Genomic DNA, 17,325 nt, shown 5'->3' on the forward strand with positions numbered 1-17,325 from the left:
TTTATATTTAAATTGTGTGTTAGAGATATATAGAGAAAGAAAGTTGAATAGAAATGAGTAATAAATAAATAAATAAATGTGATATAATAATAGTGAGTTAATTATTTAAAGAAAAGTTTGATAAAATTTAGGATAATGTAAAGTGTCAAGACATAAAGGAAGTTTAGATATGAAGTGAGTGAAATATGGTCCCACAAGTCCAGAAGTTGGTGATGGTAAGGTTTGGTAAAAAATTCTCCATCCATAATCAAAGATGTCGGTGCCGCATATCACTTTAAACTTCATTTAACATTTTCTTTCACCAATATCATTTATTCAACATCCCCGTCAATGTTTTATTATATAATATAGATTTAATTCTATTTCAATTAATTTATAAATTTAAATATTTTAATTTAACTTTTATTAAAAAATTATTTGATATTTATAATCATTTTTATTTTTATTTAAGTATTTTATCGTTTGATTTTGCTACCGTTGATATGTGTTTAACTTGTCAATCAAATCATTTTTTTTTTCATCTTTTTAAACTCGTCTCCTCCTTCAAGAAAAAGGAAAGAGCAAGGTGATAGAATGAAACAATTAATTAGTAAATTTAAAATTAAAAAGTAAAAGTAAGAATAACACCTCATTCCGTCAAAGACGTAAATAAATAAATAAATATTTAAACACTTAATATAATTGTTTTTAATAAAAATTCAGGTAAAATACTCAATTTTATAAATGAATTACTGAAATTTATAATATGTATTCAAGACTTTTTAAGATATAAAAGTGAACAATAAATATTTTTCTGTAAGTTAAAACTAATTTTTATCTATAAATTAAAAAAATTAAAAAATTATTTCTTTTTATCACTCTGTTTTATTTTTGACGTTCTATGTTCCTCCTTTCTCGTCCTTTTTTTTTTGGTTCTCCTTTCTTTCCAAACTCTTAAATCTCTTACATGATCAAAGCTAATTACAATTGTATCTTTTATAATATATTTTTTCTATATAAAAAAATAGTCACTTCAACTATAAAGGCATGCAATTGTGAACTTATTTTTTATTTTATTTTATAAAAACTTAAAAATCTATACCAACTCATAAAATAAACTTATATATTTGTTGTTTTAGTACAGAACAAATATTATATTGCTTAAAAATAATAAATATCATAAGGTGCTCTAACCCTTTATTCTGAACTAAAGTTGTTCTACACTAAAGAAAATAATCATAAGACAGAACTGAAAATTTTGGAATGAGTATATTTTATATGTGACCCTGAACTAAATTACTTTTTAAAGTTTAAGAACTGAAATAAATGAATATGTTAATTAATCATTTCATTAAATTTACTAGACAAAGAAAAAGATTAACGTTTCGTAATTTACGTCTCCAAATAATTGATGGATTAAATATCCTTTTCGATATTTCGATAGTGCAAAATTGATTTTCATTTTTAATTTCAATAATTTTTTAAATAAGTATATAGAAAGTAAAGTCTGAACTAAAAAAATCAATTTTATATTATAGTATTGAAAAATATATTTAATCCATGATTAATTAACTGTGTATATAATTATTTTTCTGCTATGTTGGTAAAATTTTATTATTTTAAAGTTCTAAAGATGGGGCATTAAATGGTAAAATAAAAATAAGGCAGCAAAATTTAATCTTATTGCTAATGGTAGTACATATATTCGTTGCGGGGATTTTAAGTTTGAAACTATAATAACAAGGCTTGCTAGTTCAATCAAAAAATTAATAAATCCATTTAATCTAGTTTATGAACAAATAAAATTGGTATGAAAATTGATGGATGGATTAGAAACTAGTTTAAAAAATGGTTCAATGAAAAACATTTTTTCAAAAAAATATTACTTATATCTCGTTTTGATATTTTTTTTCAAAAAAAAAGGATTTTTCTTTTTAAAAATAAATTTCTATTTTCGAAGCATATTACTATTTATTACTGGTCCTTAAATTTAAATATTTGAAATATTTTATTTTTAATCAATGTTTTCTCTAAAAAATTATTATATTGTAACCAGTGATAAGAGGTCCAACTACTTCTTGCAGAGATAAGTTATGTTAGGTTCACAAGAAAAAGCGAAATAAAATTGTTCTTGGCAGTTAATTTGATCGTCGGTTGACTTTGGGAACAGGTTATGACTCTGTCTGTCTCTGTTGGAATTTGCTCTTTCCCTAGGATGTTAGAACGCGGTTCCGTTTGAAACAGAAGGGGGTCCTACCTGTTGATTGCACTCCAATAATCAAGTCAGTACTGGGCTAAGAAACAATGAGTAAGTGAATAGTTTCAGTCTTAGAAACGGTGTACCTTTACCAGGGATTACGAATCCCTTTTATAGACTACTTTAGGCTACCTCATTGTAACAACCATTCCCTCACGAGAATCTTATCTCGAGTGAAAGTAGGTTTGATGGGAAGACACTCTGTTACGATGTCACACAATCTTAGTGTAACAACCGCACAAAATCTTCCTCCTTGGAGTGCATAATCTTAACAGTTTGGTCGTCAAGGTACCAACTCATGTACCAGCATTATGGGGCCCATCTATCACTGTAGGCGCTCTAACCTTTACGTATCATGCATGCAGCTTACCCCTAAAAACCCTAGTACTCTTGGGCCTAGGCATCTTTAGTGTGTATTTACTTGTGCTAGACCCAAATGTACTATACACACAACATGTATTTTCGCTGATTAGGCCTTACGTATATACGGGTTTTAACACACGCATTCTTAGGGTCCACTTATGTGGCCCATTAGCTTGACCAGACCATCGAGCTGATCTCCTCCACGCAGGCACCGATGTCCGATCACCTGACCATCGAGCCCAACGCTCTAGTCCAGTACAAAAAAAAATTAAATTATTTGTTTTAAAGGAAAATGAACAAAAAAAAAAAAGGTAAGGATATTTTTTTGTTGTGTACAAGTGAAAAGATAAAAAAGGAAGGAACAATTTTATATGTTTTTTTCATTGTTTTGCCTGCTTGATTTTTGAGTTTTCCAGATAGAGGGTAAAAAAAGGTCCACGTTTATCGTAGTCTTTCTAATGAAACACTAATAGTCCGTTTGAATGATTTTAGATTATGATTGAATTAAAATTATTTTTTTTTTGGAAATTCTAAATTTGAATATATATATATATATATATGAAAAATTATGACATTTTGTTATAGTAAAGAGATATGATGATTATTCTATTCTATTGACCTCAAAAAATTTACTTATAGTTGTTCTCATCGGTTAATCTTTTCACCAATTGATTATGGTGATAAGTTCTAGTTTCGGTTTGTCTCCTTTGAAATTTGTTCTACATCTTGTTACACTAGAACTTGATTTCGGGGAAACAAAGGGAATTCAACCTGTTGATCACACTCCAATGATCAAGTCAGTAAGAGTTTACTAAAACAAATAAGTATTCAATTTCAGTCTCAGAAACAACGTCCCTTTATCTGCGATCTCAAGCCCCTTTTATAGCTTACTCGTTTAACAATTTTCTCTCATGAGAATCTTATCTCTACTGAAAGCATAACATAACAGCAGCAAAATACCTGCTAACGGGGTACCACTTATCTTCAGGTGCTAACAACAAGAAAATATTTTGTTTACGTGTTCACCCTTACTCATTGTGCTTCTCTTATTTAACAAATTTATCTTTTCAACCAACAACTATTAATTAATATGTAACTAACATGTATTAATTAATAAATAACTAAGTTGAATATTATCACAAGAGATAAAATAGCTCTTCATCTTCAGAATAATATGATAACAAATAAAATATCTCTTTATCTTAACTACCTTTTCTAGGCTGACCAACATCTGGGTCGAGCTCATGACCCACCTCTTGGGCCCAAACAACGAGCTGACCTTCCCCAAATACCTGGACTGAGGTCTCGAGCATTCCTGTCCAATACATAAGCCCCCCAAGCTCAAGTTGAGCTTGGCTAAGTGGAGAGTCTTACGAGAATATAATCTCAACTAATAAAAAAAATATTCTACCTACGGGCACCTTTACTCATGGTGCTAACAACAGAAGAGAATCTCGTGCACCAATTCTACCTCTTAAGCATAAAGTAATAAAGATAACAAGAATGCAACTTAGGCAAAATCTAAGCATGAAAAACTATGGAGTCCTCGACTAACAAAGAACTAACCTTTTGATGAACTATACACCCACAACTACAACAAGTCAGTGCTCCTTCTCGACATATATAGTTGTATATCTCGATCTCACCCGATTTTGCTGTGCGGAGTGCTTACTTGAATATTTACCATACATTGAGACAACTTAGTCACAATGTTCATCTGAAGAGAGTCTGAACTCGGGTGGTCGTACTGACGTCGAGCTAGGTCATCTTACTTGCCTATAGATGACCGATTTTCACACAGAGCGCCTACCCGAATAATCTCAGCGAGAGAGGTCGCCTTACCTGCCAACATAAAATCAACTTACACGCAGGGCGTCTACTCGGATCATCTTACCGAGGAACTGTCGTCTTACTTGATAACAGATAACCAATTTACACTTAGGGCGCCTACTCGGATCATCTTACCGAGGAAGATCGGCTTACCTGATAACAGATAACCAATTAACACACAGGGCGCCTACTCGGATCATCTTACTGAGAAAGGTCTTCTTATCTGATCATGGATAAAAAATTCACACATTAAGTGCCTACTCGGATAATCTCACCGAGACAAGTCGCCTTACCTTATGCTCGGACACAGAGCGCCTGCATGGATAATCTCACCAAGACAGGTCGCCTTACCTGTCACTAGATACACAGGGCGTTTACTTAGAATCTTACAGAGACAGGTTGTCTTATTTGTCAATAGATACATAGGGCACCCACTTGAAATCTTATCGAGACAAGTCGTCTTATCTGTCAATAGATACACAATTCGCACACAGAGCACCTGCTCGGATAATCTCACCGAGAGAGGTCACCTTATCTGGCATCAAACAATCAGTTATACACACATGGCGCCTACTCAAATAATCTTTCTGAGGAAGGTCGTCTTATTGTGTGCTAACAAATAAAAAAATCTAATGCACCATCTTTCAAGAACAATTTTTCATTGGGTGACCTCGTTAAAAAACCCTCGTAAGGGAAAAAGAGTATCCCCTTAAACATTACATCGCTCATAAAGAAAGCAATAACAAAATGTCTTAATTGAAATAAAATTTGAGATTTTCTCCATTCCACATTCGAGGTATAGCTCCCCCCTCGAGGGTTTCGAGCCTGTAAACTCCATTCCCGAGCACCTCAACTATACGGAATGGGTCAGTCCACTTCGGACACAACTTATTCTCCAACTGATAGGGGTGAGCCTTTCGTATCACTAAGTTGGCAACCCGGAATTGACGAGGCTTCAACTTGGTCTTTTGCCTCAACTCCACCCTTTTCTTTAGTGCCTTAGAATTAATGCGAGCTTGCTCGCGCACTTCGTCTAGCAGATCCAGGTCCACCTTCCTTCCTTCGTTAGACTATTCAATAACGAAGTTCTGAAACCAAAGAGAGCTCTCTTGGATCTCTACTAGTATAATAGCGTCTCACCCATATACCAAATTGAAGGGCGTCTCCTTAGTTGTTGACTGAGGAGTAGTGTGATAAGCCCACAAAATTCGAGGAACTTCCTCCGACCAGGTTCCCTTGGCCTTCTCCAGTGATGGAAATGTGCCTTCATGACCGAATTCTTTTCTTGAATTTTGGAGAGGATTGGCGAAAGCTTCAATGGAAGAGATGAACAAGAATGACTCATATAGAGATATGGTTTCCTTTAAGGTGCATGATAGGTAGGGAGAGTGATTGGTTGGGCCATATCACCTGAGCTAGGTGAAGAAGAAGATTAAAGTGTCTATCATAAAGAGGCAAGACAAGGGAGTGAGAAAGGCTAGCAACTTTGGCAGCAATTTCACTCATTCATTAATCTTACAAAATGATAGCCAAGCACCTCAATTTATAGGAGAGAGGGATGAAAATTTTGGAGCCAAAATTTGAAAATTCAAAATAAAAATCTCCAATGAGAAGGTGCCATGTTGAGTCATTCTTTCCATGTTGAGCTCACACCTTCCATGCTAAATCCTCTCCACTCCTAGGCTGTCATGTGAACGTCCATGTGCTCCATGCAAAGGTAATTTTCGTCCTCCAATATACCCTAGACGTTTTAGGGTTACATTGGACTCAAAGAAGCTCAATTGTTACCCCCAACTAGTCACTTTTAACCCTAACTAGGCCTATTTTACTATTGGCCCAAAAACAAGCCCAAAAACTTGTGCTACTTGGCCCAAATATTTGGTCCAATTATTTTATGCTACTAGGCCCAATACATGGTCCATGAAATCCTAAACAACTTTATACAATTTGTTTAAGCTAAAGTTTGACCCAGAAATAATGTTGACTAGTCAGTAGAAACTCAGTCTTCTTGTGTTCTTCTAACCAAAGCTCTCGTTTATGTTTTGATGAGTTGGAGGTCTTCTTGGATATGTTTGTAAATTCCTTCAACCTAGAGTTATCCTCTTGATTGGGCCTACAAAAATAAATAAAAGCTCAATTAGACCCATATTTGCAAATAAATCAATAAACAACCTTTAGGTCTTCATCCTACTTATTATGTGGTTGTGTGTGGCTTGGGGCTCCGCCATCATCCAATCTTCTCTTCAATCCTCTAAGAAAGACTTTATTGGCAGACCCAACCTCACCATTCATCTGAGGGTGTTCTACCGAAGCAAATATTTGTTTGACGTCAAGCTTCGTGCATAGCTTGCACAACTACTGACTTGCAAACTGGGTTCCATTGTTGGACACCAAGTGTTTAGGGATCCCAAAACGGCATATAATGTTTTTCCACACAAAATGTTGCACCTTATAAGCATTTATTTGTGCGACTGGTTCGGCTTCAATCCACTTCGTGAAGTATTCAATGGCTACTATGAGATACTTCATGTGACGAATTGCCAAAGGGAAAGGACCCAAGATGTTATCCCCCAAGTATGGAAAGGCCATGGGCTATAGATTGACCATAACTCCTCGACTGGTGCGTGATGCCAATCAGCATGCTTCTAACACTACTCGCATCATTATGCATACTTCAGGCAATCCTCCTTAATAGTCAGCCTATAATACCCAGCTCGGACGACCTTCAAAGAGAGAGCCCTTCCTCCGACGTGACTCCCGTAAATGCCTTTATGGAGCTCCCCTGATGGCATTTTCATGTGTTCTTCTTGAATCAAAGTAGAAAATAAGGTGCGGAAGCAATGGGTGAGATGATCAAGACCCTCCTAAGAGTTGTGTTGGCCTTGTAGGTGCATGATGAGTATGGTGTTTGAGTGGTTCGGCCAGCTCAAGGGAAAAAGGTGAAAGGATTGAAGTTTAGAGCCTAGATTTCTAGGAGAAGTAAAGCTTGTGCACAAAAATGGCAGCATAACCTTACTCAATTAAACTTGAAAATACAAGGTGTAGGCTCCTCCTTTTATAGGCTAAGGAGGACCATAATGCAACCCTAATGCTAGCCAAATGAAATGTAAATGTGAAGCACATGGGTGCACAAATGAGCACATGGGGAGGGGTGTGTCTAGTTTTTATGCTCACCCCCCCTCCATGGTCTTTCTAGAATGTTCACACAAATATGCTTTCTACACTACTCTAATTACTAATCACCCCTAATGGGCCTTTATGTAACAATTACAAAGGTCTTCTCTTCCCAAAACCGTAGCTTTGACCCATGTGTATGTGAAGCTAGACGGTCTAGAAGGAATCCTCATCATGGCCTAGACGCTCCTTATGTAGCCGCTCCTCATCATGGCCTAGACGCTTCTCTTCATGGGCTAGACGCTCCTTTTTGAGTCTAGACGCTCCTCATCATAGGCTAGACCGTCTAGTCTTGGAGGCTTGGCTTTCATCGTGTGGTGAGCTTGGGCCCTCCTCCATCATCCCCTCCCTCTTGAAAAGGATTTGTCCTCAAATCCAAAGCTTTTTCTTCAACTAGGGGGATGGTTGTGGCTGGATGGTGTCCATCATCTCCTCCTTCGGGAAAAGATCTATCCTCAGATCTACAGACTTGATCTCAGATAGCAACCTTTTGCTTCGCCAAAGCTTGTCCTCCTGGATCAAACGTCCACCTATAGAAATAATCAAATAAGGCATAGGTGTTAGTTTGCAAATTAATTTTACTAGGTTGCCATTTTTGCTTTTCTTTTGGTTTTGGCAACCTTGGACAAAGTTTCTCTTTTAATGGTTGTGTGTGGTCTCTAATCATCTTATGTATTTTAAAAGGTTCATTTGTGGTTACTTTCTCTTTAGGCATAAATCCTATAGACGATGGTAACAACTTAAAAGGAGAAAGATGATTGAACCCACACATAACTTTAAAAGTAGAAATATAAGTAGTTTTGTGAACTACTTTATGGTATGTTTGCTCACCTCTAGAGTTGTGTGTGCACTTCATGATTATTCTAGGCATAGTAGAAAGAGCTAGATTTTCAAATATATTTTGACCATGCGTTTGAGGATGATAAGAATTTAAAGTGTGCAATTTAGTTGCAAGTTTTCCAAAGGAAATCCTCAAATCATGGTTTGCGAAATTTGGAACTCTATTCAACACTATGCTTGAAGATAAACCATGAAGATGTATCACTTCTCTAGAGAAGAGTTTATCCATAACCATGAAGATTGAATCACAACCTTTTGTTGTCCTAGGGAGTTTTAATAGGAAATTTATATCTTCCCAAGGATCATTTGCAAAAGGTGAAGGAGTATAGATTTTATGAGACATTGCCTTGGGCGTATTTTGAAAACAAGAATTGTACCTAAGGTAATGTCTTTGAACTTCTTTTCTCATGGGGGACAAAAGTTTTCCTTTTAAAAGCTCTAGAGTTTTATCAACTCTAATTTGTCCCATGAGTTCTCCTTCATGAAGACTTTTTCTCTTATGTGTAAGGATAGTCTCGTTGTGACAACCATTGTTTATAAGGATTTGTACACTTTGCAATGGTTGTCTCAATAAGACATGACAAGTTTCTTTAGGCACTACTTCACATAAAAAATTGTTTTTGTAGATGCTTATAAAAAACTTGACATTCACTTGGTGATATCCTAGCACATATGAGAAATAATCTATTTCATTTTTATCTATGCAAGCTTCTTTTAAAGACTCTTCTTTTTCACTTAGGCTTGCAAGTGTTCCTTTACAAAAGGTAAGGCTTTGAGGTTGTTCAACAAGACACATATTTTCAAAGGTATTTTTAAATCTTTGGTCTTGTTGAATGACCTTGTGGGAAGGAACATTCTTCTCCCACGCCTTTTGTTCTTCAAGGGTCTTCTCATGCTTTTCTTTTTCTTCTTTTTCTTTAGCTTCCCTTTCGACTTCCCCTCTCTTCTTTTGTATTTTTCTTTCCTTTCTTTCTTTATGGGAAGCAAACAATTTTTCTACCCTCATTTCCCAATCTAGGCAAGCTTCTATATTTTCTTTTCCATGGAAATGGGGTTGGTCTACCCTAACCTCTCTTGGGTTTTCTTGTTCTTTTCTATCTCCTCTATGTCTTCTAGGGGGTGCTTGATAATAATCATTTACTCTAATGCTTCCCTCCCCAAAAGAATCATGATCTTTAGAGATATATGCATGAGAAGGTAATTTTTTTAGAATGTGAGACTTCTCATCCTTTGCTTTAGTCAAAACATTAAGTTTAGTCTCACTCTCCAATTGTCTATATGCAATTGATTGCACCGTTTGTGAAACTTCTTTCAAAAGAGTTTTTAAAGATTTTAATTCACTTCCAATAGACTTTGTAGAATGAGAAGAAGAAGACATGGCTAAAGCTTTGTGTATATAGGTGTTTTACTTTGAGAAAGTTTAGGAAAGTTAAAGAAGGTAGTTTTCCAGGTAAGGGAGGTGAGTCACAAAGGACTACTTAAATACCAAGCCTTTTCCTTGCCAAAAACTATCCTCCAATATCTTCACACAAGACTTTCTCTTAGTGAAACACTTAGAACACAAATAAGTTGAGAAATCAATTTTTTTTTTTCAATGCAAGAAAACAATGCAAGCTACTAATCAACAAAGCTAGTCGGTTTAACACAAACTTAACAAAATAACCATGCAAAGCGTCACTTAACTAAGCAAAAGAAAAGGCAATTACAAACAAGTAACAATTACTAATCAAGAATGCTATACTATTCGGCCCTAGGTGAGGCTTCTTGGACACTTTGAGCCCTTGAAGACACACTCACCGTCTAAAACGTAATTAAAAGAGGTAATTAACAATAAACCAAGTTGCAAAGGAAATAAGAAAACTCCCTTTGTTGTTCCTCCTTTTGGTTAGTGCACTTCTTTGTTGTCTTGATTGTTGATCTCCTAAGTGTTTGTAGTGTTTGTTTCAAGAAAGCTTGTTTCGGATTTGGCTTTGTCTCCTCCTTAGAATGTTGGCTTTAATTCTCCAATTTCCAGCACCTATTCACAAGGGCTAAACCTTAAACCAAGTCAAATTCCATGCACATAAGCACCAAGGGAGAAATTAAATTCCAGCACCCAAAAAGAGAGGTCAAGGAACAAAAGCAAGAAACAAATTTAATTGAAAGAAAACAGTACCACCAAAAGGATTTATAATATGACAACTTAGAAAGAGATTCAAGAAATTAAAGCAAACAATTAAAGGTACTCAATAAAAGGTTGGCACACAAAAGAATTCCTAAAGAAAAGCACTAGATTAGATGACCAAATAAAAAAACAGCACCACTGGAAAATGTTGTGGGCCAGAAAACGTGTTTGTTCCCCGATTTATGCTGATCTGTATTTTTGGAATTTGGCTCTGAAATTTGTTATGCAAGATACTCAGGATCTTATCTAAAATCTGGCTTTGGATTCACTCAAAACGGATGCACCATTTTTTTTAATAAATTTTGCAAAATTGGTGTTCGGTTAGGCCAGCTGGAGCGCTCAAGATTTGCACTCTGATTTTGTAAGATTTATCATTTTTTTTCTGTTGCTTCTTTTGACCTAATTCTTTTTTTGTCTTTTCTATAACACTTTAAACTTGCATTTTCCAGAAAATCAGAATTTTTCTATGGGTGGAAATATTTTTCTGGGTTAAAACAGCCAAAACAGAGAAGGTGTAAACAGGGGAATCTGAAAACTGAAAACAAAAACAGCAAGATACCAAAGTTTAGACACAATGGAAATTTGTGAAATAGAATTGTGTATGATCTAAACACAATATGAACTCAAATTAAAAATTAAAAAGGCACCAAAGGAGCAAAGAACAGCAGATTCAAACAATTTAAAGAGACCCAAAAGCAAGAAACAATCAAGCCAATAATAGGACTACTAAGAATTGTTGACAAATATGGATTCACATGACTTGACACAACATTTATAGATTCAGAAAATAAAGACTCAAAGCATAAAATGAAGCAAAATTAAGAAAGCAATAAGGACTCAAATTCCTAAAAGAAAACAGCCACTCAATGGTGTAAGGAATCCTATCACAAGCTGCACAGAATTTGTTCAAGATCAATTGAACAATTGTGCTTCGGTTGGATCTTCCATAAGCACACCAAGAACAATTTAAAAAGTAAAAAACAGCAAGACAAGTATGGAATTTAAATGACAATATGAAATAAAGAAGAACTGAAAATTTAAAAGACCAAGCTACTCATCTTGAAGAACCAAAAGCTCATGATACCAAATGATGGCATTTTCATGTGTTCTTCTTGAATCAAAGTAGAAAATAAGGTGCGGAAGCAATGGGTGAGATGATCAAGACCCTCCTAAGAGTTGTGTTGGCCTTGTAGGTGCATGATGAGTATGGTGTTTGAGTGGTTCGGCCAGCTCAAGGGAAAAAGGTGAAAGGATTGAAGTTTAGAGCCTAGATTTCTAGGAGAAGTAAAGCTTGTGCACAAAAATGGCAGCATAACCTTACTCAATTAAACTTGAAAATACAAGGTGTAGGCTCCTCTTTTTATAGGCTAAGGAGGACCATAATGCAACCCTAATGCTAGCCAAATGAAATGTAAATGTGAAGCACATGGGTGCACAAATGAGCACATGGGGAGGGGTGTGTCTAGTTTTTATGCTCACCCCCCCTCCATGGTCTTTCTAGAATGTTCACACAAATATGCTTTCTACACTATTCTAAATACTAATCACCCCTAATGGGCCTTTATGTAACAATTACAAAGGTCTTCTCTTCCCAAAACCGTAGCTTTGACCCATGTGTATGTGAAGCTAGACGGTCTAGAAGGAATCCTCATCATGGCCTAGACGCTCCTTATGTAGCCGCTCCTCATCATGGCCTAGACGCTTCTCTTCATGGGCTAGACGCTCCTTTTTGAGTCTAGACGCTCCTCATCATAGGCTAGACCGTCTAGTCTTGGAGGCTTGGCTTTCATTGTGTGGTGAGCTTGGGCCCTCCTCCATCATCCCCCATGATGCGGGTACATTGATGCCCACTTACACAAGTGAGGATTGGTGGGTATAACCATGACGAAACAACTTTCCATCTATGAGAGTATACTTTCTCGCATTCCTCTTAACCATTTTTGCCTTTGTAGGCTCTGCAGGAAGCAAACCATCAACAAAGTAACGTTGATATGGAGTTATCCATGCCTCCACAGTGTTGACTTGCAGGACCTCCAGAGACTCATCTCCTAACAATCCATAGGTGGTTATCCTAGGAACTTTCAAGGTCTCCTGGGTCAATGATCTGTGCCTCCTCCCTTGTCCTGAGCTTAACCCCAAGATTTCCACACGACGGATCTCGGCTAGCTCCCCTTTTGCGATCCTGGGCGACTTCAGGGTCTCCTGAATGACTAACCTCTGTTGGCCTTCCTTCCCCGAGCTTTCCAGTTTGGACAATAAGTCTGCTCGGGTATTCTATTATCTAAGGACATGCACTAGCTCGAACGTGGAGAAAGCTGCTTTCAAAGGCATAACATACCTGAGGTACGCGGCTTACTGCGAATCCTTAGCCTGGTACTCACCCGTGACCTGTCAATAACCAACAACGAGTCATTCTTCACCAACAAACTTCGAGCACCTAACTCCTTGGCTACTGTACCGATCAGGTCATCGGGTGTGATGACGTGGACAGGAGAAAGGTGGACGGTCAAGAAGGCAACATAGTCGCCGTTTATGGAAGTGGCGTTCTGCGGCATACATAATCGGTTGTCGCCGCTTTGTGTGTCATCAACGTGTTAGATAATGGAAGATTAGGTGGTCTGACATCGCCAAGCAAAGGCATCGCCGAGCAAAGACATCGCCCAAGAAGAACAGTCGCCGAAAGAAGGCGTCGCCTTGACAAGGCGTCGCCTAAGAGAGGCATCGCCCAAGAAAGACATCGCCCGAGAGAGGCATCGCCCAAGAAAGGCATCGCCCAAGAGAGGCATCGCCCAAAGAGGGGCGTCGCCAAGCTAAGACGTCACAAGGAGGCTTCGGGCCACGACAATCCAGAACAGTAGCAAGGAGAAGAAAAAGGTGGCTTCAAGGCCATAAGTTCTAGCACTAGTAGCGGATATCCTGACTCGTGAAGTATCCACGCCACTGCTGGGAGACCCTGGTACAGATACGACCCATGAGAGAGCCATGACCAGGGGAGAACCACGTGCGTGGTACGAGAGAAAGGTAGATACACCCCCAGGGCAAGTGACCAGTGATTGGGACGCATGAGTTGGCACCCAGAAAGTCAACCTACGCGCCAAAAGCACTTCGAAGGAAGGAGGACCCACACAATCGATTAACCCTAAGATTGGGTTGTGGCGCTATGGGACCCTCTGTGCAGAATAACGATCAAGTCAGAAGGGCACGTGGCAATGCACACATGCTCATTAAAGGTTTCAGTGAAAGTTTGCCAAGGTACGCGATAATTTAGTTTACGTATCAAATGTTTCAAAGCACATTTTTTATAAGCCTTCAATGCGCTTCAACGCGCTTTAAATGCAGAAGGTATATAAAAAGGGACCTTGGGTCGTTTGAAAAAAAGAGTTTTTTGACCTAATTCTCATAAGTTACACAGAGCACAAACCCTAGTTGTTTTCGCTGCGCACCCACTGTGAGCACAAGGCAATTAGGGCAACACAGTACTAGCTATTCAGTATTTCGACCACCTTCAGAGCATCCTTTCACGGTGTTCCGATACGGAGGTGTGTCACCTTTGATGTTTCTCGCTAGCTGACTTGATCGTCGGAGTGCAAACGGCCGCGAGGGCGCCCCTTTGTTCACTTCTTTTCAGGTATTCACAGACGGAGCGGAACGAGGGTGCCATAGCTCGTGAGGACAAGCCACGCACGAAGACGACCCTGGTCAACCGGTGGGAACAGCTACCAACATTTTGGCTATCAAGGCTTCGTACTCAGCTTGGTTGTTGTTGGCTTTGAAGGAAAACCTCTAGGCTTGCTCGATTAACAACCCACTTGGCCCTTCTAGAATGACCCCAGCTCCACTCCTCTGTTGGTTAGAGGATCCTTCCACTAAAAGGACCCACTGGAAGTCATTAGGATCAGGCTGGGGACCCTCAGATGACAACTCTACCATGAAATCAGCATACACTTGGCTTTGGTAGGCCCCCGGGGTTCATACTGCACATTGAATTCGGATAACTTAACTGATCAACAGACCATCCAACCTGCTATGTTGGCCTTTTGAAGAACCTTGCGGATGGGCAGATCAATCATCATTATCACAGTAAAGCTCTGGAAGTAGTGGCGGAGCCACCGAGCTGTGAATACCATCGCTAAAGTGGCCTTCTCGATGGCTTGGTACCGCGCTTTTGGCTCTTGCAGCACCTTGTTCACAAATTAGACCGGCTTCTAGACCCTATCTTTCTCTTACACAATGACCGAGCTAATTTCCCGATTTTTGCCTGCAAAATAAAGACGAATGGGAGTATCTGGCAGTGACTTACATCTATCTCAGCCATAAGTTGATTTTGCCTAAGTACTTGCTCATCTTGAGTTTCGCAATGAGCTTCTCCTGCTCAGCTTTAGCTTCTGCCATTAGCCTCTTCTGCTCGGCTTTAGCTTCTTGTTGGATCCACTCCTGTTTTCGTTTGTACTGCTCGTTGGCTTCCTGGAGAGCTCTTACGGTGTCCATGAGTTGTTGTAAGGTGGTGACCTCACTTCTTTCAGATCCCACAGATCCTTGCCTAGTGTTCCTCATATCGCTAGAAAACTCAAACACAATTAAGGGATCAAGTTTTATCGGGCCCCACGGTGGGCGCCAAATGTTCTCGTTGGTTAACTTTCTCACTAGTTAACTCTGGTGACAAGCTTTAGCTCCGGTCTGTCTCCACTGCAATCTGTTCTACGTAGCGTTGTAGTGGAATGTGGCTCCATTGAAATAGAGGAGGTTCTACCTGTTTATCACACTCCGATTGTCAAGTCAGTAAGAGCTTACTAAAATCAAATAAGTATTCAGTTTCAGTCTTAGAAACAATGTCCCTTTACCTGCGGTCTCAAGCACCTTTTATAGCTTACTCGTTTAACAACTTTCTCTCATGAGAGTCTTATCTCTACTGAAAGCATAAAATAACAACAGAAAAACCACATGCTAACGGGGCACCACTTATCTTCAGGTGCTAACAGCAGGAAAATATTTTGTTTACGTGTGCACCCTTACTCACGATGCTTCTCTTATTTAACAACTTTATCTTTTCAACGAACAACTATTAATTAATATGTAACTAATATGTATTAATTAATAAATAACTAAGTTGCATATTATCACAAGAGATAAAATATCTCTTCATCTTTAGAATAATATGATAACAGATTTAAACAATAATAATTATATCTTTCATCTTCTGCATAATATGATAACAGATAAAATATCTCTTTATCTTTTATCTTAACTACATTTTCTGGGCTGACCAACATCTAGGCCGAGCTCACGACCCACCTCTTGGGCCCAAACATCGAGCTGACCTCCCCCAAATACCTGGACCGAGGTCCTGAGCATTCATGTCCAGTACAATAGTTAAATATTTTTTTGGGTTTATAATTCTCTTATTCATAGTTAGAGTCTAAGAATCTATGATTAAAGTTATTAAATGTGAATAAAGTTATGTTTATCAATGAGTTGGGTCAAAATCGGTTGGTGAGTTCAAAAGATGGACTTTTTCCATTTAAATGATGATCAGTTGGCAGGTTGGTCCACCAAGTTCAACCCACTTTATTACCCCTAGCCAGAAGTGGTTGTGATCCAAACAATATTAAGGTTTTAGCTAGAAGCAATTGGATATCCAAACAATACTCAGGTTGTTTTAGCTAGAAATGGTTAGGATCCAAACAATTCTTGCTTGTAACATTAGTCTACCAAGTAGAGCTTGATCAAAATTTGAGCATAGTTTGCCTTTACAGACGAACTAGTGTAAACCCCACTTTCCTTAATCTTGTTTAAATTTCATGTTATATAATTTGTTTTAGTAAAAGAATGAGAGCCTTCAAAAATGCTAAATTTTTAAACGTTTTTTTGGCATATCCTTTGTCACATTAAATACTTGCGTTTGTCAACATTCCATTGGACACAGCCGGAGAAAAATTGTGAAAAGTTTTGATACACCACCCAACCATCTATTCTTATTTATCTGAACTGTTTTTCACAATCTTGTAATACAAGATGTTGGTAGAGATGCCTTCATCTACTAGTATTTTCACAACTACATAGTTTGTCATTTCAATCATGGTGATCATTTGATCATCTTGCATTGATTCCATGCCTTTAAATTTTTTGTATATAAATTTTAGTAGTGGTATGTTGAAGCTTTTGGGACTTGTTACGATGCTTACCAAACTAACGTTTCACATGAGTCTTTTCCTTTCATGGTGCTCAACCCACCTCTTGTGAAACTCACCAATTAGGGTGTTGATTTTCATTTTTGATTGCAGTTCTAGTATTCTCTACTTGTTGCCTTGCCTCATTTTTTTTAGATATTGTGAATTGAATTGACTTTTTAGCATGGCAAAAAACTTCTTCGATGATGGTCACAATTCCAAATCTCTCTATAAAATCCTAAAATGATTATCTCTTATCATGTCAAATACTCATAAGAGCCACAAAAGTGAGATCATGGAGTTGATTTGTTATGAACTGGGTGGCGAATCTGATATTCAATATGATGAAGATGTCAATGGATTTTGTTAGTAACTATGCAATCAATTGAGGGTCAAACCTTTCAATGAGATGGGAAAAACTTGGCATGTGATGACCTCGCTCATAATGTCTCACATAGATCACATAAATGTGTGCTTGTTTAGGTCGATAAGGTCATCATAATATTAGAACTTTTCTATCTTTGGAATAAGAGAACTTTCATGATTTTTTT

Source organism: Phaseolus vulgaris, chromosome 5 (assembly GCF_000499845.2).
Source record: "Phaseolus vulgaris cultivar G19833 chromosome 5, P. vulgaris v2.0, whole genome shotgun sequence".
In the NCBI taxonomy this organism is placed as follows: Eukaryota; Viridiplantae; Streptophyta; class Magnoliopsida; order Fabales; family Fabaceae; genus Phaseolus; species Phaseolus vulgaris.